This window comes from Piliocolobus tephrosceles, chromosome 3, assembly GCF_002776525.5.
Source record: "Piliocolobus tephrosceles isolate RC106 chromosome 3, ASM277652v3, whole genome shotgun sequence".
Classification (NCBI taxonomy): domain Eukaryota; kingdom Metazoa; phylum Chordata; class Mammalia; order Primates; family Cercopithecidae; genus Piliocolobus; species Piliocolobus tephrosceles.
The window spans coordinates 137,926,844-137,952,313 of record NC_045436.1 but is presented as its reverse complement, the minus strand read 5'-3'; the positions used below and the strand labels follow the sequence as shown (position 1 = coordinate 137,952,313).

At 37.3% G+C, this 25,470-nt stretch overlaps 1 protein-coding gene across 1 annotated transcript in view; it reads right to left on the bottom strand.

Moving 5' to 3' along the window:
* Nucleotides 1-10,787, bottom strand: part of CNGA1 (cyclic nucleotide gated channel subunit alpha 1) — a 50,376-nt gene extending 39,589 nt beyond the window's left edge. The window contains exons 1-2 of the mRNA XM_023224675.2: nucleotides 10,777-10,787; nucleotides 6,466-6,611 (exon numbers count right to left, since the gene is read on the bottom strand). The gene's annotated coding sequence lies outside the window, so the exon portion shown is untranslated. The remainder of the gene's footprint in view (nucleotides 1-6,465; nucleotides 6,612-10,776) is intronic.
* Nucleotides 10,788-25,470: the final 14,683 nt, after the last annotated feature.

The window sequence follows — 25,470 nt, the reverse complement described above, 5'->3', positions numbered from 1 at the left end:
AGAAGAGAAGAGAAGAGAAGAGAAGAGAAGAGAAGAGAAGAGAAGAGAAGAGAAGAGAAGAGAAAAAAGGAAGGAAGGAAGGAAGGGAGAAAGAAAGGAAGGAGGGAAGAAAGGACTTTAAAAAATAAAATTTAAAGAAGAAAAAGCAAATTGTGAAGTAATATTTATAGTATCATAACATTTTATTTTAGAAGTGTATATATTACATAGAAATAATAAGCACTTTAATGTTAAACATCAAGTTTTTAGTGATGGGATCATCGGTATTTTTACTTTCTTCTTTGTATTTATCTATATTTCCTCCTAATATATTTCTAAATGAAAAAAGTCATATTTTTAAAACAGGAGTCTGTTTAATATCAAAAATCATTTGTGTCAGCACCTTTGCTTTAAAATAATGTTTTCCATTATTGGGCAGGGTACATGTAGTTGGTCAAAGGATACAATGTTTCAGTTAGGAGGAATAAGATCTGGAGATCTGTTATATAGCATGGTAAAAATAAATTTAAAATAAACATTTTCCATAATAATGTTTTTCATCTCACTCGGTCCATCTCAGTATTTAATTACAGGGCTAAGTTTGTTTTTTTAACATTTAACAGTGCTCAGGAAGTTGTGTAACTTCTAGAATGGGCTGTGCCTGCTCTGCCAAAGAGAAACAGCCAGTGCCTGAAAATAACAATCACTTCTTCCACAAGGACTTAGTTTCTAGCCCTAGCTCTGTAGCAAATTACCTGTGAAACCCTGACAAAAAAATCTTTCTGAGTTGCAGGGTCCTCTCTTCTGTAAAGTGGAAGAAGAGCTTCCACTTCTGTAAAGTGGAAGCTCATGGTTTCTCCTCAACACTCACATAATACAGAGAGCTTATCATCAGTGCACTGATCCATTATTTTATCATGATCCATTTATGTCAGTGTCTCTCCCCCAGACTTGAGGACAGGTCACAGTGAGCTCTAGTTTTTATTACAGTTCATTTAATGTCTCCAGAACATTATACCTGCCCTGCCTATTGTAATAAGTCTCGATGAGGAGGTAATGAAAAATATGTATAAGGCAATATTGAAGGCTATGAAAAGTTATACGACTACTAGTTGATAATATTCTTATGTGATCTCTAAGTTCACAAAGAGAACCATCAACTTGCTTAAAGAGACAAAGAAACTTAAAATGATTAATCTTTCTTTAATCTCTTCCCCTGAAATACCACTTTGAGACTTTAATATTGTCAAAGCAACCATCGAAGAAAATAATAATTATCCTTATAGGCCCATAAGCCAGCTGTAATTCTCATGAAAAAGTAAAACAGAGCTGACAAAACACTGTTGCTATGTTTCCCCGGCAAACACAGGGACTTGCCACACTTGGTAGGTCAAACTGTTATCCATGTATAAAGAAAATCCAAAACTTGCTCAGGAAGAAACAATTTTACCGAAGAGATCATTGTCATCATAATCATTATCATCATCTTCACAATTCACAGAAAATGTTAAAGTAGTATCTACTATACAATAAAAAGCTCAATTAATCAAAAGTCAATTAACTAAAACCAACAAGTAACCCAAAATATTTTCCAATACTCCTTTCTTTAAGCAAAATATTTTATAAGAACACAAAGTGATGTAAGAGTGTTTTAAACACCAGAACATGTAAGCATAATAAGTGAGAATTCTGTTTTTGTGCCCTGTTATAATCCCAGTGTCTAGAACTGGGAATATTTGTCAACGAATATTTGTTAAATAAAGTTATTAGAACTATAAAATCATATATATTAATTACCATCCTGGGGCATCACAAGATCCTTCATTATCAAAGCAAGTTTACTTTAAAACTAATATGTTATACAATCAAGAGTAAGAACAAAGACTTTGCACAATGGTTGGAGACCTTAGTGTGTTATCCTTCCCACTTCTCTACCTTCATTTAATCAGATAGTATTCAGAATTCTGAATATTTGATTATAAAAATCATTAAATATTGATGAACTGAAGTAGTCCCTGCCTTTTATCTTAGGGTTCCTCAACCCAATATCTGTGTCACAATGAAATTTCTCTAGAAATTCATGCTGATGACAGGTGTTTTGGAAAGTCTTTTTAAAAAGTCCGTGAAATCAGTTGTGATGGCACCATCCATTGCATGCATTTCCTATATCTTAAATCACTCCTTTCTCCCTAAGAATTTACTTTCTTACACATATATCTATTATGGGTACAGGTGAATGTCTCACTTTCCCAGTATTCTGTAAGCTTCTTAAGGTCAAGAAACTTACTTCGTTTCTCTTTATATCCCCTGAAAGAAGGTAAATGCAAATTTATCAATAATAACAATAAAGGTAAGTAATCATATAAAAAGGCAGATACTTAGAACCCAGCAAGGGAGGTTCCATTGACTGTAATTCCACGGAGATTTTGTCAGTCACTGTGAGCATTCAGCATTTTGTATAACCTTTTGTTCCTACTTCTTTCCCAAGTTTATACCTTATCCCTGAAAAGGGTACATTTAAAGTTTTGATATTTTCACTTACAAACAATTTACAGATAACATGTAATCCAATCTGTATTTCATTAATATTTTTTCTTCTCAACATTTGTTGAGCGCCCCGTATGACAGCAGCATTGTGTAGGTTGCTGAGGTATGGAAGTGAGAAAGAAAAGAAAATAGAATGTTGATTAAGACAGGCTTCCAGCCCTAGAGAAATTAGTAAGAGAAACCTGTAAGTGATAAAAATCCGATATGACAATATCATGTGTGCATAGGCCAACTCTGTTAGAGGTGGGAGAATCACAGAGCTCCCCAAAGCAGGGGCTATGTAATTGGATCTTGAAGGATGAACAGGAGTTTGCCAGACATTAGAGGAAATCAGCTTTCTGGGCAGAGGGAACAGTATGTGTAAAAGGTAAAGAATGAAGAAAAGAGTAAGTATTTCTAATGGTTGGTGTTACAGGCTGAATTGTTTCCCCCCAAAATCCATATATTGAAGCTCTAACCCCAGAATGTGACAGTTTTTGGAGACAGGGCCTTTAAAGAGATGACTAAGTCAAAGTGAGACCATTAGGGTGGACCCGATCCAATCTGACTGGTGTACTTATAAGAAGAGGAAATGCGGACATGCAAAGAGACAGGAGGGATGATATGCACAAAGGAATGACTATGGGAAGACAGAGCGAAAAGATGACCATCTGGAAGCTAACGAGAGAGGCCTCAGAAGAAACCAGAACTGCTAGCACCTTGATCTTGGACTTCAGCCTCCAGAAGCATGAGAAATAAATTTTTGTTGACCACCAGCCTGCGGTATTCTGATATGGCAGCCCTAGCAGACTAATACTGCTGGAATTAGGATGTCTGAGTGCTCATGGTTTCTCCTCAACACTCACATAATACAGAGAGCTTATCATCAGTGCACTGATCCATTATTTTATCATGATCCATTTATGTCAGTGTCTCTCCCCCAGACTTAAGGACAGGTCACAGTGAGCTCTAGTTTTTATTACAGTTCATTTAATGTCTCCAGAACATTATACAGTGCCTTATACAGGTTCATAAAAAGCAACAAAATTTTTGAAATTATTGTATGTTATTGCACAAAACACTAGTTGCAAGTCTAATAAAAAAAAGTATACATCTACACTTATCACTTTAATGACTGCATTTAAGTGATTTTTTTTTTTTTTTTTTCTTGAGACAGAGTTTCACTCTTGTTGCCCAGGCTGGAGTGCAGTGGCACGATCTTGGCTCACCGCAACCTCTGAATATTTCATTGAATTTAATCAATTACCTTTTTATCAACTAAAAATTGTTAAAGCTCAAGTTGATTTGTACATTGGAAAGGTAACATTTGAGAACCATCACCTGTAACGGTAAGCACTTGTCCCAGACTATCAAGTAGCTATATTAGCATTGTTCAAAATCTTGGCACAGGCCTGGCGGCACGGGTGGCTCACACCTGTAATCCCAGCACTTTGGGAGGCAGACATGGAGGATTCCTTGAGCTCAGGAGTTCAAGACCAGCCTGGGCAACATGGCAAAACCCCATCTCCACAAAAAATACAAAAATTCGTTGAGTGCAGTGGCTCATGCTTGTAATCCCAGATACTCAGGAAGCTGAGGCGGGAGGATCACTTGAGCTCAAGAGGCAGGGGTTGCAGTGAGCCAAGATCGTACCACTGCACTTCAGCCTAGGCAACAGAGAAAGACTCCATCTAAAAAAAAAAAATCTTGGCACAATGGTTGTCTGCTCATGGGAAAGTATATTATATTTCTACTTTAAGGAGATGTAAGAAAGGACTAGCTGTGGAAAGTCTGCTTAATGCCATACCCAAAATTTATAAAATATGGCAGCCCAAATGTCACATACTATCACCTGAGGTAAATGGCTGTAGCATCCTATGGATTTACTCCTTTGATCTATTGATGGAGATATAGTAGAAAACAAAGGAAAGCTTCTGCCTAGGAAAATGCCTAGCATTAGAGTAGGAACTAAATAAATATTTGTTGAATAAATTAATAAGTAAAAAATATTTAGGGTGCAGTAGCTTTTGTGGAGGTAGTTCTTGGACACTTTTTTCAATTTTGCTCACAATTTTTAGTCAAATTAATTCTTGATTCTTAACTTAAATTTGACATTTGTTTTTCTAGAAAATAATTTATGTTACCCAGACTTTTAGTTTTCAATACATTGACTTTAAAACTTAAAAAATTACCTCCATGTAAAAGAGAGTGATCTTCAATGGCTGTTTTGTTGATATCTTCAATTAAAGAGGTTTCTTTTCTTTCTTTAAAACAAAAATGTATCTAAGGCCTAGGTTCTGTAATTTATACTTTTCTCATTAATTTCTAACTTTGACTGTGGCCTGTATAGTTTTTTGCTTTACTGAGATTATTTTTGTTCACAATGTTTACAAATATTCCCAGAGTGGGGAAAAGAGGGTGTATTCTCTACGGGACATAAGGTACAGCAGGTAAATAATAGGCCTTTTAATTTCATTGACATCCTGATACTTCACTCTCTACCCTCTTTTATTTGCTGAGCAGGAAAATGACCATGAAATGAGTGATTGGTGTTTATGGGTGTTAGCCAAGTGAAAAATTGAGTGTAATTGAACAAATTGATTAAACTATATATAAACAATAAGTCAAAATGTAAAAAGCCCATTATAAGATGTATCTTTATTGATAGAAACATTTTAAAATCTTGGTTTAAGAGTGTTCGACTTTCCAATATAGAATGAAATCACTGATATTTTAAAACATGTAATCTTATTACATGATGAATGCAGTACTCATTTTTAATTAAAGAAAAACATGACAGTAATTGATAATTGATAACAATTTTTTCTTTTTCTTTTCCTTTTTTTTTTTTTTTTTCTCTGATATAGTGTCTCTCTCTTTCACCCAGACTGGTGTGCAGTGGTGTGATCTCGGCTCACTGCAAACTCGACGTCCTGGGCTCAAGTGATCCTCCCACCTCAGCCTCCTGAGTAGCTGGGACTACAAATGTGCGCCACCACACCTAAGCTAATTTTTGCATTTTTTGTAGAGATGGGGTTTTGCCACACGTTTCTCTCTTTCACTGAGGCTGGAGTGCAGTGGTGTGATCTCGGCTCATTGCAACCTCGACTTCCTGGGCTCAAGTGATCCTCCCACCTCAGCCACCTGAGTAGCTGGGACTACAGACACATGCCATCACACCTGGGCTAATTTTTGCATTTTTTGTAGAGACAGGGTTTTGCCATGTTGCCCAGGCTGGTCTCGAACTCTTGGGCTCAAGGATCCACCTACTCCAGCCTTCCAGAGTGCTGGCATTACAGGTGTGAGCTACAAGGCCCAGCCAATAATGGTTTTTTCTGATTAAAACATACATGCTTATCATATAGAGTTATTTAAAAGAAGGCAAGGTGATTTAAATCCCACCTCCTTCATAGACTAGTACTGTGTCCTTGAATGAGGCACTTAATCTTTTCAGACCACGTATTCATCTCTTTAGACCACTTATTCATCTCTGAAAGGGGATTTGCAGGTTGTTATAATAATGTTGATAAAGTATCTGATACTTAAGTTCCTAGTGAGTGGGAGCTCTTTTTTAGGAGTGAATTCTTTAAGATTTACATGAGTTTGATAGTGTCCTATCTCCAAATATTTTAGAAAGAAAAATCAGTATATGACACTTCCTTTGGGGAAAAACATACCTGCCAAAAGTATTGTTTTTGACTTCTAAATATTAAACTAAAATTTGTGAAAAGCAGGTAGCGTTTACTATGTTGTGATATTCAGATTAGCAGAATCATATTGCCAGGTGGAGTATTCACTTACCTGTTCAAAAGACAGAGAAGTTAACAAAAATACAACCATCGTCTGTATCTAGAGAGCACATCACACGAGAAGCAAAGCAAAAGCTGATACTTCAATGAGTCAAAACAGAAGTATAAGCATTTGTGAAAAATATAACTATCATTATCCCTGGGTTCTTACCTTTGGTTGTTTAAGTAACACAACTTTGTCTTCTAGAAGTGGAAGTCACTGGTGTATTCAAAACAAACAGGGATACACTGTAAATCTTGACATCGTCAAAATCCAGGCCCCAATTTTTAAAAAACAATAAACATGCTGATTTTTCCCTTTCCTTAAAGATACACAAATGGCTAGTTTTCAAAATCATTCCCAGGGTAATAAACAGTTCTGTCGCATTGTCAAAGTAGGATTTTCATGACTCAGCATTGGATTTGCGGATTTACACATGGATGAAAATAACAGCAACATCATTATCCTTTGCTTGAGTCTGAGCCTATTAATATGTATGAGAGTTAGGAATAAAAGAGGGGTTCTCAAGTCTATACCTCTCAACAAATTTGGAAGTAAACCAACGGTAATATTGCCTGATGAATTTTATTAAAATTATACCTCCAACTTCACCCAGGGTTATAATCTGGAAAATAGTGTCTAGGTTTTCTACAAAGTATAATTAAATTTTCAAATATAGTGCCATGATATTAAAAGTTATTTAAAATATTAATTGGATGAGCTTCATTATTCATTGATCTTTTAATTGTGTATTTTATGAGGGAATTGCATATTTGACACACATCTGGTCAAGAAATAAAATAGGATAAAGCTGAGCTTGCCTGAAAGTATAATTCATACTTTTGATGCACAAAAATCATCACAATATTTCAGTTGGTGTCTCAATGTTACTCTAATAACCTAAAAGTAAATTTCCCTAAGAACTGTTTTATGCAATATATGACAGGCTACATACTCACAAAACTTTTGCTTATGGCTGAAAATCAGAATGACATGAAATAAATACTGTCTCCATTTAGCAAAACTACCTTTATTTCCATCTATTACCTCCAAAAATACATCATGCATTCTCCACTATTTGCAATGATTTTCCTGCTGAACAATGAACAACCAAGTAACACTTATTGCCTCAGTTGAATGGTTTCAGCTCCAGTGGGGGTAGGAGACTCTCAAAAGCCATCACCTCAAGATGCCTAGCAGAGAAAATTAGAGGAGTACTGTGTACTTTAGGAAGATTGACTTCTGAGTTCCAGAATTGTAAAAATAAATTCCTGTTTCTAATATAAAACATGCTTCATAAAAAGATATTACAGAAAGAAAGAAAAGAAAATGGAAACATAGTCTTACTATTTTGGGATAACCAATATTAACATTTTTCTTATACCCACCATTATATTTTTTAAATTAATATTATTCTAATTTTATGTAATATTATATTATGATAATTTTTATATTGCTAAGTAGCTAATGCATTCTTTTTAAGATTATATAATCTTCTATTGTATTTCATTCAACCATAATTTATTGATTCATTTTCCTATTATTGGATATTTTTTCCTCTGGTCTAAAACATTTCAAAATGAATATTCTTTTTTTTTTTTTTTTTTTTTTGAGATGGAGTCTCACTCTTTCACCCAGGCTGGAGTGCAGTGATGCCATCTCGGCTCTCTGCAGCCTCCACCTCCCAGGTGCAAGCAATTCTCCTGCCTCAGCCTCCCGAGTAGCTAAGGTTACAGATGTGGGCTACCAAGCCCAGAAATTTTTGTATTTTTAGTAGAGATGGGGTTTCTCCAGGTTGGCCAGACTGGTCTCTAACTCCTGGCCTCAAGTGATCAGTCCACCTGGGCCTCCCAAACTGCTAGGATTACAGGTGTGAGCCACTGAGCCCAGCCTCAAAATGAATATTCTTATTCTTCATTATGTACCTCTGTGACTAATTCATGTTTACTTAGAAAGTAGATGACTGGATTAAAGTGTATTAACATTTTTAGGACTCTAAATTCATATTGTTAATATAACTTTCAGAAAATTTATGTTTACCTCTGTTTGACTCTATAAAGTCAAATAAATCACTAGCGTTTGTATTTTACTGCTTCCTTTCAACTCACATGGCAGTATCTTAAACCTATCTCTATGAAATTAGTTGTAAATTTGGTAAATCAAAATTTACCAAATATATCATTTCTATCTAATTTTTTGCAATCTTGTACTTAAACACATAACCTTTAAGCAGCTAGTATACATGTTTTTGATAAATCCATCTCTGTTATAAAAGTTCCCAAATTAACACACGTGGCCTCTTGTGCCACAATTTAGCTTTATGCTAAAATTTTATTGTGTCCATCCTTTTATATTATGCTCCTCTCTAAACTACATAATCTGCTTAAGAAAATAAGCCCTTTGGTGGGGCGTGGTGGCTCATGCCTGTAATCCCAGGACTTTGGGAGGCTTAGGCGGGCAAATCACAAGGTCAGGAGTTTGAGACCAGCCTGACCAACATGATGAAACCCCGTTTCTGCTAAAAATACAAAAACTAGCCGGGCGTGGTGGTGCGGTGCCTGTAATCCCAGCTACTCAGGAGACTGAGGCAGGAGAATCACCTGAACCCAGGAGGCGGAGGTTGCAGTGAGCCGAGATCACACCACTGCATTCCAGCCTGGGCAACAGAGTGAGACTTCTTCTCAAAAACAACAACAACAACAAAAAACAAAAAGAAAAAGAATAAGCCCCTTGCCTTGAATACCATGGGAGTGTCTTAAATCTATCTCTATGAAATTAATGGTAAATATTTGGAAACCCATGAAGTAATCAACAGACACACAAAGAAATTATCAAGAGAATGAACTTAACTTTTTTCAAATCCTAAAACAATCCTGTGAAGTAGAAAAGGTATCTACTTCATCTTTTGAAGAAGAAAATGAAGGCTGGGAGATGAGGTCATTTACCCAGTGTCACAATGGCTACTACTGTATCAGAGTTAGCTGTGATTCACACCCAGACAGGGTTACTAGATTTGGCAACTAAAAGTACAGTATAAGTATATATCAAATATTGCATGAGACAAACTCATTTAAAAAAAAATTTTTTTTTTAATCTGAAATTCAAATTTAAGTGGGTATTCTGTTTTTTATCTGATACCTTTATGTCTAGGCCTGTCTGACTTCAAAGCACCACAGTACTTTTGGCATCTGGAAGGTAAAAACATGGAAAATTAGTCAAGTCACCTATTTCAGCAAATTGCCTCTAACAGTGATAGCAAATAATTCTCGTATAGAAAAACATTTTTCACCAACTGTTATTCAATTTCCTTATCTTTGCATTTAACGCACCTGTAAACTCTTAGCACTTTACCTGCATACAAATGAAAAATTTGATAATGCCCACTATTATTTTTTATAATAGTCTTGTCCCTTGAGGCCCAGTGCGGTGGCTCATGCCTGTAATCCCAGCACTTTGGGAGGTGGAGGCGGGTGGATCACGTAAGGTCAGGAGTTTGAGACCAGCCTGGCCAACATGGTGAAACCCCATCTCTACTAAAAATACAAAAACTAGGCAGGCATGGTGGCACATGCCTGTAATCACAGCTACTCAGGAGGCTGAGGCAGGAGAATAGCTTGAACCCAGGAGGCAGAGGTTGCAGTGAGCCGAGATCGTGCTACTGCAGCACTCCAGCCTGGGCAAGGCATTGAGACTCCATCTCAAACAAACAAACAAACAAACAAAATATATATATATACACACACACATATATATGTAATATACATAATTGTCCCTCACATCTAAGAAATGTTTTTTAATCACCCAATTTGGATCTAGCATTCATGAAAGTACTCAGACCAGACCTCTGTGGATCTCCTTCATATTTTCAACTTGATATTGCTTCTTGGGGAGTTAAGGTCTTCAGAAAATGACTGCCTGTTGTTGAATGTGGAAGACCTTTTTGCTCTTACATTCAGTGTTCACTTTACTTCAGCCTCTCTAATGCCAACTGTTGTTAATCCACTTTGGGGGAGTTTTCTGCGATATCTCCCTGGCCTTAAATATATGAGTTTTATAGTCCCAGAACTGAGTTTGAATCTCAGCTCTGCTGTTGACTAGCTCTGCGATTTGGAGCATGATAATGAACTGCTGGGCCTCAGTTGCAGTTTTCATGGAATGAGCATAATAATATCTAGTAGGTTTGTTGTGAGGATTAAAATGAGACATAGTAATATGAAGCATTATTACTGTTCCTAAAGCATTGTAAATACTTGAGAAAAGGCTATCATAATTTTAAAAAGACAAATATCAAAGTTAAACTTCATTTTACAATAATTGCATTGTCATAAATTTACATGGTTTCTTTTTAGAAGTGGAAGATATATTTTCTGGTTAGAAAATATACCAGGGTTAATTAGAGCAATCTTCTTGCAGTCCTACTTGCCTCATACACAGATGATGTAATTATAATGAACATATCTACAAAGAAATCAAAATGACAACATCCAGAATTCACTCCCATAGGTAGCCATGAATGTTTATTTTCTTCATGGTTTGCCTGTTACTTGAAACTTTCTTAAATGATTTTAATGAATTAAATAAAACAGGGCAATGATTCTAGTGAATCTTTCTTCCTCCAGCCAACTTAAATCTCGGTCAATATCATGAAACTTATAGAACCTGTTATTATAAAACAGCTCTTCCACAATGAATCTCTCTCCATATTCCAAATAACTGATTTGCTTTATCTCAAAAATAAAGCAAATCATTGCCTTCTTTACTAGCTCTCATACTTCCTTCATCTCTCTTTCCCACCCCCCCAAAAAAAAACATACTTAAGAATGAACTGAATATTACAGATTCCTGGGATCATGTGTATTAATTGTGTGGTCTTGAAAAAATTACTTAGCTTTTTTAAGGTTCAATTTCCTTATTTGTAAAATGAAAATAACACCTACCTCAATAGGTTTTTATGAGACTTAAATGGATTTAGCATTTCACACACTGTCAGTATATAAAGAGGACACTTCATAATTGTGCTTTCTCTCCCTTTTCCTTCCTTCTAAAGTGTAGAGCACCTAAACTGGAGCTTTGCAGCATATTGCTGAGGGTTTAACTGTACCCAATATGCTGCAATGGAAGTTTTCGTAAGCAGGTATCTGTGGCTGTTAAGTAACTAAGTTGTGCCAGGTGCATTCGCTCACGCTTGTAATCACTTTGGGAGGCAGAGGTGGGTGGATCACTTGAGGTCAGGAGTTCAAGACCAGCCTAGTCACTATGGTGAAACCCCATCCCTACTAAAATACAAAAATGAACCAGGCATGATGGTGCATGCCCATAATCCCAGCTATTTGGGAGGCTGAGGCAGGAGAATGGCTTAAACCCAGGAGGTGGAATTGCAGTAAGCCGAGATTGCACCACTGCCAGCCTGGGTGAAAGAGTGAGACTCTGTTTCAAAAAAAAAAAAAAAAAAAAAGACACAAAGCTATTTTATACCTTGTTTCGAAGTAATTTATTATATAATTCTAGCAAAATATAACCAGGTGAAGTAATTTCAATTTATTTTCAATTTTCATTCAGCATTTTCATTTTTAATGAAAATCTGTTTTCATGTGTGTAGAGTATTTAATAATGCAAAATAATAATCCTTCATAAAGGCGTTAAATTTGCTCAAATGTTTGTACTTTCATTTCACATATAATTCTTGAGTATCTACGGTGTGCTGGGCACTCTTCTGCGAGGCACAAACAAAAGTTCCTTCCTCAGAGACTCCACGGAGGCAGGATACAGGCAAACAAAAAAAAGAGAGAGAGAGAGAGAGAGAGATGATTACAAAACAGTGTGATAAAGGGCTGAGCGATTACATACAAGGAGCCCAAAAATTAGGGGAGGAAAGGAACTGAACTGGAAGGCTTTAGGAAGATTATCTTTTTGCTGAAATTGAAAGTAAGTAGGAATTTCATGTGCATATATAAAACTTACATACTACAATATTTTTCTGATTTATCCAAGTTTAAAAGAGTAAGAGTATTGTGTTGTGTTGAGTTGTGTTCTGTTGTTTTCCCCTCCAAAGCATGATTAGCTTGACCCTGTCTACCTATCACTGGATTTCTTTTCCTGGTACCTGTAGTAACCTTGACTGATAAAAGGAACATAGCTGCATTGGATAATCTATTTAGTAGGCTACTTTTAATCTTGTTCCCTGTCTTGCTTTGTCAGCTCCCTCTAAATCTTTATAATCCTATTTAAACTACCTCTAACTATAGATGCTCATTTGCATGACACTGATTCTCTGTATTTTTATTTCAAAAATTATATGATTTGAGGGATTCTGGCTCTTGATCCTAAGTTATTAAATATTTGATAGTCTGTCTTCCTACACACCAAGATCTTCAGCCGGAGTGCTCAATGATGTCTCCTTCATGTTTATAACCATAATCATTAAATGTCATGTAATTAATTGCTTAATATCTATTTCCCCTGTAGGAGCTGTAAATGTCATGAGATCAGGAACCATGTCTATGTTGCCCATTACTTGTCCATTATCGTATCTCTAGCATGCAGTTTTATACCATGCATAATCATTTATTCAACAAATATGTAAATATTAAGTGACAGGCTCTCTTCTAAGCATTGCAGAGTCAATAGGTAACAAAACTAATTTCTGCCCTTGTGGAGCATACACTCTAATAAGGTGGGAAAGACAATAAATAAAGTAATAAACATATAAGCGCTCAAAGTTGATTATTGATATGATAAAGAAGAAAACAAGGGAAAGAAATAGAAAATGATATGGGGTGGGGCAGGACTATCTTAGATGGGGTTTTCAGGAAAGGCCTCATTTAGCAGAGACCTGAATATAGAGACAGAGGTAGCCATGCCCACTTCTAGGGGAAGAGTTTGCCCAGCAAGAAAAAAACATGTGCAAAGACAGGACTGTGGTGGAGTGTTTAACGAAAAGCAGGGAAGCCACTGTGGCTAAGTTAGAGGAAGCAAGGGGAAGAGGGATTTAAAGAGTTAAGGTCTTAGAGGATAGATCTGGTAAAGAACAGTCAGGAGGCAATTGTAGTAATTCATTCAGTGAGAGGTGAGCATGGTTCAGAACAGGTTGGTACAAGTGGAAGTGGTGACAACAGGTCAGATTCCAGATATATTTTAAGGACAGAGGCAATAAGATTTGGTGATTGATTGTCTGTGGGGTATGTGTGAAAGAGTGAAGTCAAGGATGACTGTGGATTTTCTGACTTAAAGCTACTAAAAAAGAGGTTGCAATCTGATGATACAGGAAGGACACAAAGAAAAGCAAGCTTGGGGTAGAGGGAAATTAGGAGTTCTATTTGAAAAATGGGCATTGTAGGCTTTTTTCTCTCAAAAAAAAAAAAAGAAAGAAAAAGGAAAATAAGGCATTGTACACGTCAGTGCCTCAGTAATATTCATTGGAATGAATAAATTAAATACTTCTGTATTTTTTTGTACTTAGGATTCCAAACAAGAGGAAATGGAGGCTATACAGCTCTCAGAGTAGCAACGTTAATAGTAAGATAAACTCCACCTTAAATGGGTTGAGGAAAAAAATAATAATAATGAAATAAACAACATTGCCTTCCACAGCTCTTTGAGTGCAAAGGTTCTCATATAGATCTCATTGGCAGAGTCTGGGGGTCCAGGACTCAATTATATTATATTTAGTATAATATCATAATTTAGTACATACATACAAATGTGTTCTTTTATGAGACAATTCATCAAATTGCCTCCTCAAAATAGCTAATGTGAGTCAATATATTCATTCATTCAGTGTACATTTATTCAGTACCTATTAACTCTTCCTCATTTAGAGACCTTGAGTCCACAGTAGTCATCCCTGGATATACATGGTGATTGGTTTGGTTGAAAAAAATCCACATATAAGTAGGCCCACACAGTTCAAGTCCAAGTTGTTCAAGGGTCAACTTTAAATAGAATGTACAGGATTAAGAAAATGCTATTGTTTTTAGTTTAAAAAAAAAAAAAAAAAGGATGTTACATGCTAGACACTGGGCAAGGGAGTATTCATTAGATCCCCTACTGTGAAAAGCAATTTGCCTAGTCAAGAGTACCACCTTGGGACATTAGACAAACTTTGGTTAAAATCTCAAATTTTCTACTTGCTTAGCTGTGTTACCTAGGTCAAGTTATGTCCTTCATGATTTCTTAATTAAATGATCAATCTAATGTGTAAACTGCCAAAAATGAAGTGCTCCATCTATGGTTAGATTCCTGCTAATGAGCAAACTATCTTTGGTTATAATTTAGCTTCTCAGGTAGATTTGTTTACAAGGAAACTTACTAGTTACAGAATACGAGCATCCAATCTGTAAAACCAGATCCTTGAAAGTTAAGTTTATATGAAATCAGTCCCCAGAATTCCCTAATCACTAAACAAGTAAATAAAATAAAATTTTGATCACACACAATCCTACCTCTGGGAGTTGTACACTTACCAGGGTACTATCATGTCTTTTTAACTGCTGTTGCGTTAAAGTTTGTTTTATCTGATATAAGAATCCTGCCTGCTTTTGGTGTCCTTTTGCATGAAATGTCTTTTTCCACCCCTTTACCTTAAGTTTATGTGAGTCCTTATGTGTTAGGTGAGTCTCCTGAAGGCAGCAGATGGTTGGTGAATTCTTATCCATTCTGTAATTCTTCATCGTTTAAGTGGAGCATTTTGGCCATTTACATTCAATGTTAGTATTGAGATGTGAGGTACCATTCCACTCATTGTACTACTTGTTGCCCGTATACTTTGGTTTTTTGTTTTTTTAAATTTAATTTCCATGTATTTGCATGGTTTTGAAGGTTTCTTTTAGAGTTGATTTCAGGTTTTATTTCACTGTGGTCTGAGAGTGCTTGATATAATTTCACTCTTAAATTACTTAAATTGAGAAATAAAGAGAAAGAGTACAAAGAGAGAAATTTTACAGCTGGGCCTCCAGGGGTGCCATCACATATTGGTAGGACCATGATATGTCCCAATAAACCTATCATAAACTGAAAATATCATAAGTTGAACACGCATTTAATACCCCAATATACCCACCATAAAGTAGAAAAATCATAAAACGAACCATCATAAGTAGAGGAACATCTGTATACTGTAGTCTAAGTTTTTGCTCATGAAAAAGTAGCTACACTTCAAACTGGACAAAATGTACAAAACAACAACAGAAGTATGACACTAGAGAAATGGGGGGAAAATGAGTTGAACCCTGTCCAAAGACCATTTTTAATCTGTGACATGAGAAAAGAAAACCAAGCACAGCCCAGCAGTCTTGTTTAGCTAAGGAATCAGAAATATGACCTTGGAGACTGAAGTAGCTAGAATTTTCAGAGCAAAGTACTAGAGAAGAGGAAGCAATGTAGAGAAAGAGCCAGAAATCTGTGGAGAGGTCTTTTCCAGTCTTTGTGGAATGCTAATCTGGACATGCATAAATGAAAACTCCACAGACTGGACAAACAATAACTGCCAAGGTATTAACAGTTAAATAATCCCAAAACTCACACAGACCTTGGAGATATTCAAGTCACTACCTGTAGACTGGAGAGATTCAGTGAAGATCTCAGGCATTAATAATGCTTACATGGACTTGGCATGGTGACTCATGCCTGTAATCCCAGCACTTTTGGAGGCTGAGGCGGGCAGATCATTTGAGGTCAAGAGTTCAAGACCAGCCTGACCAACAAGGTGAAACCCCGTCTCTACTAAAAATACAAAAGAAAAAAAAATTAGCTGGGTGAGGTGGCACATGCCTGTAGTCCCAGCTACTCAGGAGGCTAAGGCAGGAGAATCACTTGAACCTCGGAGGTGGAAGTTGCAGTGAGCAGAGATCATACCACTGTACTCCAGTTGGGCAACAGAGTGAGACTCTATCTCAAAAATAAATAAATAAATAAGTAAATAAAATAATATAAATGCTCACATGAAAAGCCACACTTTAATAGCAGGGCTAACCTAACTCTAGGTTAAAGGATACAGTACCCCCTTATTGGTGGTTTTACTTTCAACAATTGTATTTACTTGTGGTTGAGCATGGTCTGAAAATATTTAAGCAAAATTCCAAAAATAAACAATTCATAAGTTTGATGTATTATCAGAAGGTCAGTAGTAGCCTGATGCTACCTCACAATGCCAAATCATTCACCTCCTTCATCTCATCACATAGGCATTATATCATCTCACATCATCACAAGAAAGGTGAATATAGTACAATAAGATATTTTGAGAGAGAGAGACCACATTCACATAACTTTTATTAAAGTATATTGTCATAATTGTTCAATTTTATTATCAGGTGTTAATCTCTTTCCATGCCTAATTTATAATTTGAACTTTATCACAGGCAAAAATACATAGTGTATATAAAATTTAGTACTGTCCATGGTTTCAGGCACCCCCTGGGGGTCTTGGAACATATTCCCTGCAGATAAAAGAGAACTATGATACTCTCAACCTACCATATAAGTCTTAAAAGAAGCTCATAAAGGATCAAGCTAATTTCCAAATAATTCAAATTTCGTCCCCTAAGGAGGCAATAAAATCCAAACACTTCACAATATGGACTAATAATGTCTGGCATTCAATCAGAAATTACTAGACACATAAAGAAGCTGGAAAATGTGACCTATAATCAGGAAAAAAATCAGTCAATAGCTGCGTACCCAGAAGTGACAGAAATCATGGAATATGGCTGGGCACAGTAGCTCATACCTGTAATCCCAGCACTTTGGGAGGCCGAGGCAGGTGGATCACCTGAGGTCAGGAGTTTGAGACCAGCCTGGCCAACATGGTGAAATCTCATCTCTACTAAAACTTCAAAAATTAGCCAGGCATGGTGGCATTCTCCTGTAGTCCCAGCTACCCAAGAAGCTGAGGTAGGAGAATTGCTTGAACCCAGGAGGCAGAGGTTGTAGTGAGCCAAGATCATGCTCCTGCACTCTCCAGCCTGGTAACAGAGAGAGACTTCATTTCAAAACTAATAATAATAATAATGGAATTAGCAAACAAAGACATTAAAATATGTGTTATAAATATGCTCAAGAATTCAAAATAAATCAAGTATACAATCAACAAATTTAAAACATAGGAAAAAATAACAGAACTTACAGAAATTAAAATATCTGAAATTAAAAATTTATTAGATGTCTGTTCAGTAGAATAGAAAATGCAGATGATAAAATCAGTGAATGTGAAAACACAGCAATTGAAGCTGCCAAAATAAAGCAAAAACAGATAAAACATTGGAATCTTAGTAACTCATGGAACTATATTAACTAGATCAATATGTGTAATTGGTACCCTAGAAGAGAGGAGGTAAAAACAAATATTTGAAGAAATAATGTTCAATAATTTTCCAAATTTGATGAGAAGTATAAAATGACATATTCAAGAATTTCAATGAACCCCAAGCAGAATAAAAACAAAGAAAATCACTTCAAGGCAAATAAAAGCCCAATTACTATCAACAAGTGATTTTTTTTTTTTTTTTTTTTTTTTTGAGATGGGATTTCACTCTTGTTGCCCAGGCTGGAGTGCTATGGCGTGATCTCGGCTCACCGCAACCTCCGCCTCCCAGGTTCAAGTGATTCTCCTGCCTCAGCCTCCCGAGTAGCTGGGATTACAGGCATGCGCCACCAACCCAGCTAATTTTTGTATTTTCAGTAGAGATGGGGCTTCTCCAGGTTCGTCAGGCTGGTCTTGAACTCCTGACCTCAGATGACCTGCCCACCTCAGCCTCCCAAAGTGTTGTGATTACAGGCATGAGCCACTGCACCTGGCAATAATAAGTGATTTTTTTTTTTTTTAAATTAAACAGCCAGAGGGAGAAAGTAGGCACATTACATACAGTGCGGGGAGGAGGAGTGGAAAGGATAATCACAGACTTGTAAATGAGAAACAATGTAAGCTTAGCATATAACAAAGTAATATTTTTAAAAAGCTGAAAGTAAATAAATACTGTTAACTTATACTTTTGTACCTAGGAAAATAGCTTTTGAAAATAAAGGCAAAATACATCTTTTTTGAACAAACAAAACCTGGGAGAACTTATTGCTAGAAAATCTACATTATAAGAAATATTAAAGGAACTAATATTTAGCCTTGAATCCAACCACATCAATTTTTATAAAACATGTACTCAGACTAAAAACCTAATTAAAAGCAAAGATTTTCAGATTGATTACAAAAGTAAAATGCAACTACATGTAATTTATAAGAAATAAGCTTTAAATATAAAGACACAGGTTAGATGTAAAGTGGGAAAAAAAAAGCATGTCATAATAATAAATGCTAATAGGCTGGGCATTATGGCTCAGGCCTGTAATCCCAGCACTTTGAAAGGCTAAAGCAGGTGGATCTCTTGAGACCAGGAGTTCAAGACCAACCTGTTCACCAACATGTTGAAATCCCACCTGTACTAAACATACAAAAATTAGCCAGGTGTGGTGGCATGCACCTGTAATTCCAGCTACTTGGGAGGCTGAGGTAAGAGAATCACTTGACCTCGGGAGATGGAGGTTGCAGTGAGCCAAAATTGCACCACTGCACTCCAGCCTGGGTGACCGAGCAAGACTCTGTTTAAAAAAAAAATGCTAATAACACAGCTGATTTCGCTATATTAACATCAGACAAAGTAAATTTCAAATCAGAAAGTATTGCCAGAATAAACAGGGACATTTAATCATGATAAAATTGTCAATTAATTAAGGAGACATAATAATCCTACTTGTGTTTGTATGTAATGACCAAGTTTGTAAAATTCATGAAGCAAAAACTGGTAGCTCAAATTTATAGACCAATCCACAATTACAGTTTATTTTAACACTCCTTTCTTACTAATTGGTTAAACAAATTTAAAAATTGGCAATAAACTACATTTAGAGCAAGGAACTTAACCCAATTGACATTCCTAAAACACTACACCCAGCAACTGCAGAATACACATTCTTTTCAATTTAACTTGGAACATCCACCAAGACAGATCATATGCTGGGCCATAAACCAAATCTCAATATATTTCAAATAACTATTATTGTACAGAACATGCTCTGTGTCCAAAAGAGGATTAAACTGATAATCAGTAACAGAAGGATATCCGGAAAAGCTGCCATTATCTGAAAATAAAGCAACACATTCCTTTACAACCCATGGGTCAAAGAAGAAAGCACAAAGAGAACTTTAAAATATTTTGAAATAAATGATAATAAAAATATTATCATTATATTATATATCAAATAATATATATCAATAATATATCAAAATTTGTGGGATGGGGCTAAAGCAGTATCTGCAGGCAAATGCTAGATTTAAACATTTGTATTGAAAGAGAATAAAGGTTTAAAATCAAAGTCTAAACTTTCACCTTGGAAACTGGAAAAAGAATAGCAAATTAAACTCCAAGTAGAACGAAGGATGTAATAAAAGTAAGAGTAGGTATCAATGAAAATTGAAAAATTGATAAAGAAAATCAATAAAGGTAAGAGCTAGTTCTTGTAAAGATTCATAAAATTGAATTCATAACCTCCTAACCAGACTGATTGAGAAAAAAATTACCAAGTGAGGTACAGTACCAGGCTGGACTGCAACATTTCTGCAAAGAGCCTCAAGCCCCACTTTGTAACTGCCCGAGGAGTTCTTCCTACATGCTACATAAAGACAGACCACAACACTGTAGTAGAGAAAGTTTAATAGACACAAGGCTAATCATGCCACATGGGAAATGGAGTTTGTATTCAAATCATCCCCAAAGGTCTTAGGTCAGGGGTTTTTCAAAGCGGGGAAGGAGGGGGTGACCAAGTAATAGGTGCTTGCTGTTGATTGATTGGGGTGGAGGTGAAACAGTAAGGAGTCAAAGCTGTCCTTCTGTGGGCTGAATTGCTTCTGGGTGGGACCACATGAGCTGGGGTGGCTGGTCCAGGTGGAGCCGTGGGTGTCAGACACGCAAAAAAAAAAAAAAAAAAAAAATCCCAAGAAGATATCTCAAAAGGCCAGTGTTAGGTTCTATAATATTGATGTTATTTGCAGGAGTAATTGGGGAAGCTGCATATCTTATAATCTCTGGAATAATGGCTGGCAATGGTTTATGTCTGCACCTTAGCAGGACTCAGGCTCCCCTCATCCCCACAGCCTGATGGCCTCCCATTAGCTTTACAAAAGTGAATGAGTTTTAGGATAAGATTTATTATCATTTAAACTATAGCCTAAATATCTTCCAAAGTTAGCTTGGCCCTGTGAACCCTGAAAATCTGAGACATGTCTCAGTTAATTTACAAAGTTTATTTTGCCAAGGTTGAGAACACAACCCCATGACACAGCCTCAGGAGGTCCTGACAACATGTGCCCAAGGTGGTCAGAGCACAGTTGGGTTTTATACATTCTAGGGACACATGAGACACCAATCAACACATGCAAGATGAACACTGGTTCTGTCTGGAAAGGCAGGACAACTCAAAGCAAAAGCAGGAAGACTGGAAGCAAGGAAGAGGCTTCCAGGTCATAGGTAGGTAAGAGACAAATGGTTGCATAGGTAGGTAAGAGATAAACTTTTGAGTTTCTGATTAACCTCTCCAAAGAAGGCAATCAGATATACATTTATCCCAGTAAGCAGAGGGGTGACTTTGAATAGAGTGGGAGGCAGGTTGGCCCTAAGCAGTTACCAACTTAACTTTTTTCTTTAGCTTAGTGATTTGGGAGCCCCAAGATTTACTTTCCTTCCACATTTTCCCACCTTTTCTTTTAAAAAATCATTTGAAGAAAGCATTTTAGAAGAAAATGAGTCTCCGGTCTAAGGTTTTGTCTGATCTCTCATGGCTAGGATGGTTTATTCCTAGATGAGTAGGTCCTGAGTTATTTAGGAAGGCTCATTTTTAGCAGGTTGTGAAGTCTCGTATCCTATAAAGAGAAAATAGGGGGAGGAAGGGAGAAAAACAAGAACAAAGGAACAATCCTGGAAAATGCATACAGGCTACATTACTCTGAAGTACAAACATCAACAGATAGGTAGTAAGTGGCTTATGTATGTAAATAGGTGGTTGTTATTTTCTTCTGAAGTTTAAGTTGTCTAGCTTCCATTCACAGGGCTCTATGAATGCACAGCTTAGTTTTCAGTGAATCCAAATTAGGATAAATAGGAGGGGAAAAGAAGGAAAATAAACTGAAAGCATTATTTTGAAGGCTTGTAGTCAAGAAAAATTAGAGAAGGGACCGGAGCAAGATGGCCGAATAGGAACAGCTCCAGTTTTCTGCTCCCAGCGTGAGCAACAAAGAAGATGGGTGATTGCTGCATTTTCAACTGAGGTACCGGGTTCATCTCACTGGGGAGTGCCGGACAATCAGTGCTAGTCAGCTGGTACAGCCCGACCAGCGAGAGCTGAAGCAGGGCGAGGCATCGCCTCACCTGGGAAGTGCAAGGGGGAAGGGAATCCCTTTTCCTAGCCAGGGGAACTGAGACACACAACACCGGGAAAACTGGGTAACTCTGACCCAAATACTGCACTTTACCAAGGGTCTTAGCAAATGGCACATTAGGAGATTATATCCCACCCCTGGCCAGGAGGGTCCCACGCCCACGGAGCCTCCCTCATTGCTAGCACAGCAGTCTGCGATCTAAGTGCACAGCAGCAGTGAGGCTGGGGGAGGGGTGCCCGCCATTGCTGAGGCTTAAGTAGGTAAACAAAACCTCCGGGAAGTTCGAACTGGGTGGAGCCCACAGCAGCTCAAGGAGGCCTGCCTGTCTCTGTAGACTCCACCTCTAGGGACAGGGCACAGCTAAACAAAAAGCAGCAGAAAGCTCAGCAGATGCAAATGACCCTGTCTGACAGCTTTAAAGAGAGCAGTGGATCTCCCAACACTGAGGCTGAGATCTGAGAACGGACAGACCACCTGCTCAAATGGGTCCCTGACCCCTGAGTAGCCTAACTGGGAGATATCCTCAACTAGGTGCAGACTGACACCCCACACTTCACACAGCGGGGTACACCCCTGAGATGAAGCTTCCAGAGCAAGAATCAGACAGGAATACTTGCTGATCAGCAATATTCTATCTTCTGCAGCCTCCGCTGCTGATACCCAGGCAAACAGGGTCTGGAGTGGACCTCAAGCAATCTCCAACAGACCTACAGCTGAGGGTCCTGACTGTTAGAAGGAAAACTAACAAACAGAAAGGACATCCACACCAAAACCCCATCAGTACGTCACCATCATCAAAGACCAAAGGCAGATAAAACCACAAAGATGGGGAAAAAGCAGTGCAGAAAAGCTGGAAATTAAAAAAATCAGAGTGCATCTCCCCCTCCAAAGGAACGCAGCTCATTGCCAGCAATGGATCAAAGCTGGATGGAGAATGATTTTGACGAGTGGAGAGAAGAAGGCTTCAGTCCATCAAACTTCTCAGAGCTAAAGAAGGAATTACGTACCCAGCGCAAAGAAACTAAAAATCTTGAAAAAAGAATGGAAGAATGGATAACTAGAATAATCAATGCACAGAAGGCCATAAACGAACTGACAGAGACAAAAACCATGACACAAGAAATACATGACAAATGCACAAGCTTCAGTAACCTACTCGATCAACTGGAATAAAGAGTTTCAGCAACTGAGGATCAAATGAATGAAATGAAGTGAGAAGAGAAGTCTAAAGAAAAAAGAGGAAAAAGAAATGAACAAAGCCTTCAAGAAGTATGGGATTATGTGAAAAGACAAAATCTACATCTGATTGGGGTGCCTGAAAGTGAGGGGGAAAACAGAACCAAGTTGGAAAACACTCTTCAGGATATCATCCAGGAGAACTTCCCCAACCTAGTAAGGCAGACCAACTTTAAAATTCAGGAAATACAGAGAATGCCACAAAGATACTCCTCGAGAAGCGTAACTCCAAGACACATAATTGTCAGATTCACCAAAGTTGAAATGAAGGAAAAAATGTTAAGGGCAGCCAGAGAGAAAGGTCGAGTTACCCACAAAGGGAAGCCCATCAGACTAACAGCAGATCTCTCGGCAGAAACTCTCCAAGCCAGAAGAGAGTGGGGGCCAATATTCAACATTCTTAAAGAAAATAATTTTAAAACCAGAATTTCATAGCCAGCCAAACTAAGTTTCATAACTGAAGGAGAAACAAAATCCTTTACAGACAAGCAAATGCTTAGAGATTTTGTCACCACCAGGCCTGCCTTACAAGAGATCCTGAAGGAAGCACTAAACATAGAAAGGAACAACCGGTACCAGCCACTGCAAAAACATGCCAAAATGTAAAGACCATCGATGCTAGGAAGAAACTGCATCAACTAACGAGCAAAATAACCAGCTAATATCACAATGACAGGATCAAGTTCACACATAACAATATTAACAATAAATATAAACGGACTAAATGGTCTCATTAAAAGACACAGACTGGCAAATTGGATAAAGAGTCAAGACCCATCAGTTTGCTGTATTCAGGAGACCCATCTCACATGCAGGGACACACATAGCCTCAAAATAACGGGATGGAGGAAGATCTACCAAGCAAATGGAGAACCAAAAAAAGCAGGGGTTACAATCCTAGTCTCTGATAAAACAGACTTTAAACCATCAAAGATCAAAAGAGACAAAGAAGGCCATTACATAATGGTAAAGGGATCAATTCAACAGGAAGAGCTAACTATCCTAAATATATATGCACTCAATACAGAAGCACCCAGATTCATAAAGCAGTCCTTAGAGACTTACAAAGACACTTAGACTCCCATACAATAATAATGGGAGACTTTAACACCCCACTGTCAACATTAGACAGACCAACGAGACAGAAAGTTAACAAGGATATCCAGGAATTGAACTCAACTCTGCACCAAGCGGACCAAATAGACATCTACAGAACTCTCCACCCCAAATCAACAGAATATACATTCTTCTCAGCACCACATCGTACTTATTCCAAAATTGACCACACAGTTGGAAGTAAAGCACTCTTCAGCAAATGTAAAAGAACAGAAATTATAACAAACTGTGTCTCAGACCACAGTGCAATCAAACTAGAACTCAGAACTAAGAAACTCAATCAAAACTGCTCAACTACATGGAAACTGAACAACCTGCTCCTGAATGACTACTGGGTACATAACGAAATGAAGGCAGAAATAAAGATGTTCTTTGAAACCAATGAGAACAAAGATACAACATACCAGAATCTCTGGGACACATTTAAAGCAGTGTGTAGAGGGAAATTTATAGCACTAAATGCCCACAAGAGAAAGCAGGAAAGATCTAAAATGGACACCCTAACATCACAATTTAAAGAACTAGAGAAGCAAGAACAAACACATTCAAAAGCTAGCAGAAGGCAAGAAATAACAAAGATCAGAGCAGAACTGAAGGAGCCAGAGACACAAAAAACCCTCCAAAAAATCAATGAATCCAGGAGCTGGTTTTTTGAAAAGATCAACAAAATTGATAGACTGCTAGCAACACTAATAAAGAAGAAAAGAGAGAAGAATCAAATAGATGCAATAAAAAATGATAAAGGGGATATCACCACTGACCCCACAGAACTACAAACTACCATCAGAGAATACTACAAACACCTCTATGCCAATAAACTAGAAAATCTAAAAGAAATGGATAATTTCCTGGACACTTACACTCTCCCAAGACTAAACCAGGAAGAAGTTGAATCTCTGAATAGACCAATAGCAGGCTCTGAAATTGAGGCAATAATTAATAACCTACCAACCAAAAAAAGTCCAGGGCCAGATGGATTCACAGCCGAATTCTACGAGAGGTACAAGGAGGAGCTGGTACCATTCCTTCTGAAACTATTCCAATCAATAGAAAAAGAGGGAATCCTCCCTAACTCATTATATCAGGCAAAGGATATGAACAGACATTTCTCAAAAGAAGACATGCATACAGCCAACAGACACATGAAAAAATGCTTGTCATCACTGGCCATCAGAGAAATGCAAATCAAAACCACAATGAGATACCATCTCACACCAGTTAGAATGGCAATCATTAAAAGTCAGGAAACAACAGGTGCTGGAGAGGATTGGAGAAATAGGAACACTTTTACATTGTTGGTGGGATTGTAAACTAGTTCAACCACTGTGGAAAACAGTATGGCGATTCCTCAAGGATCTAGAACTAGAAATACCATATGACCCAGCCATCCCATTACTGGGTAT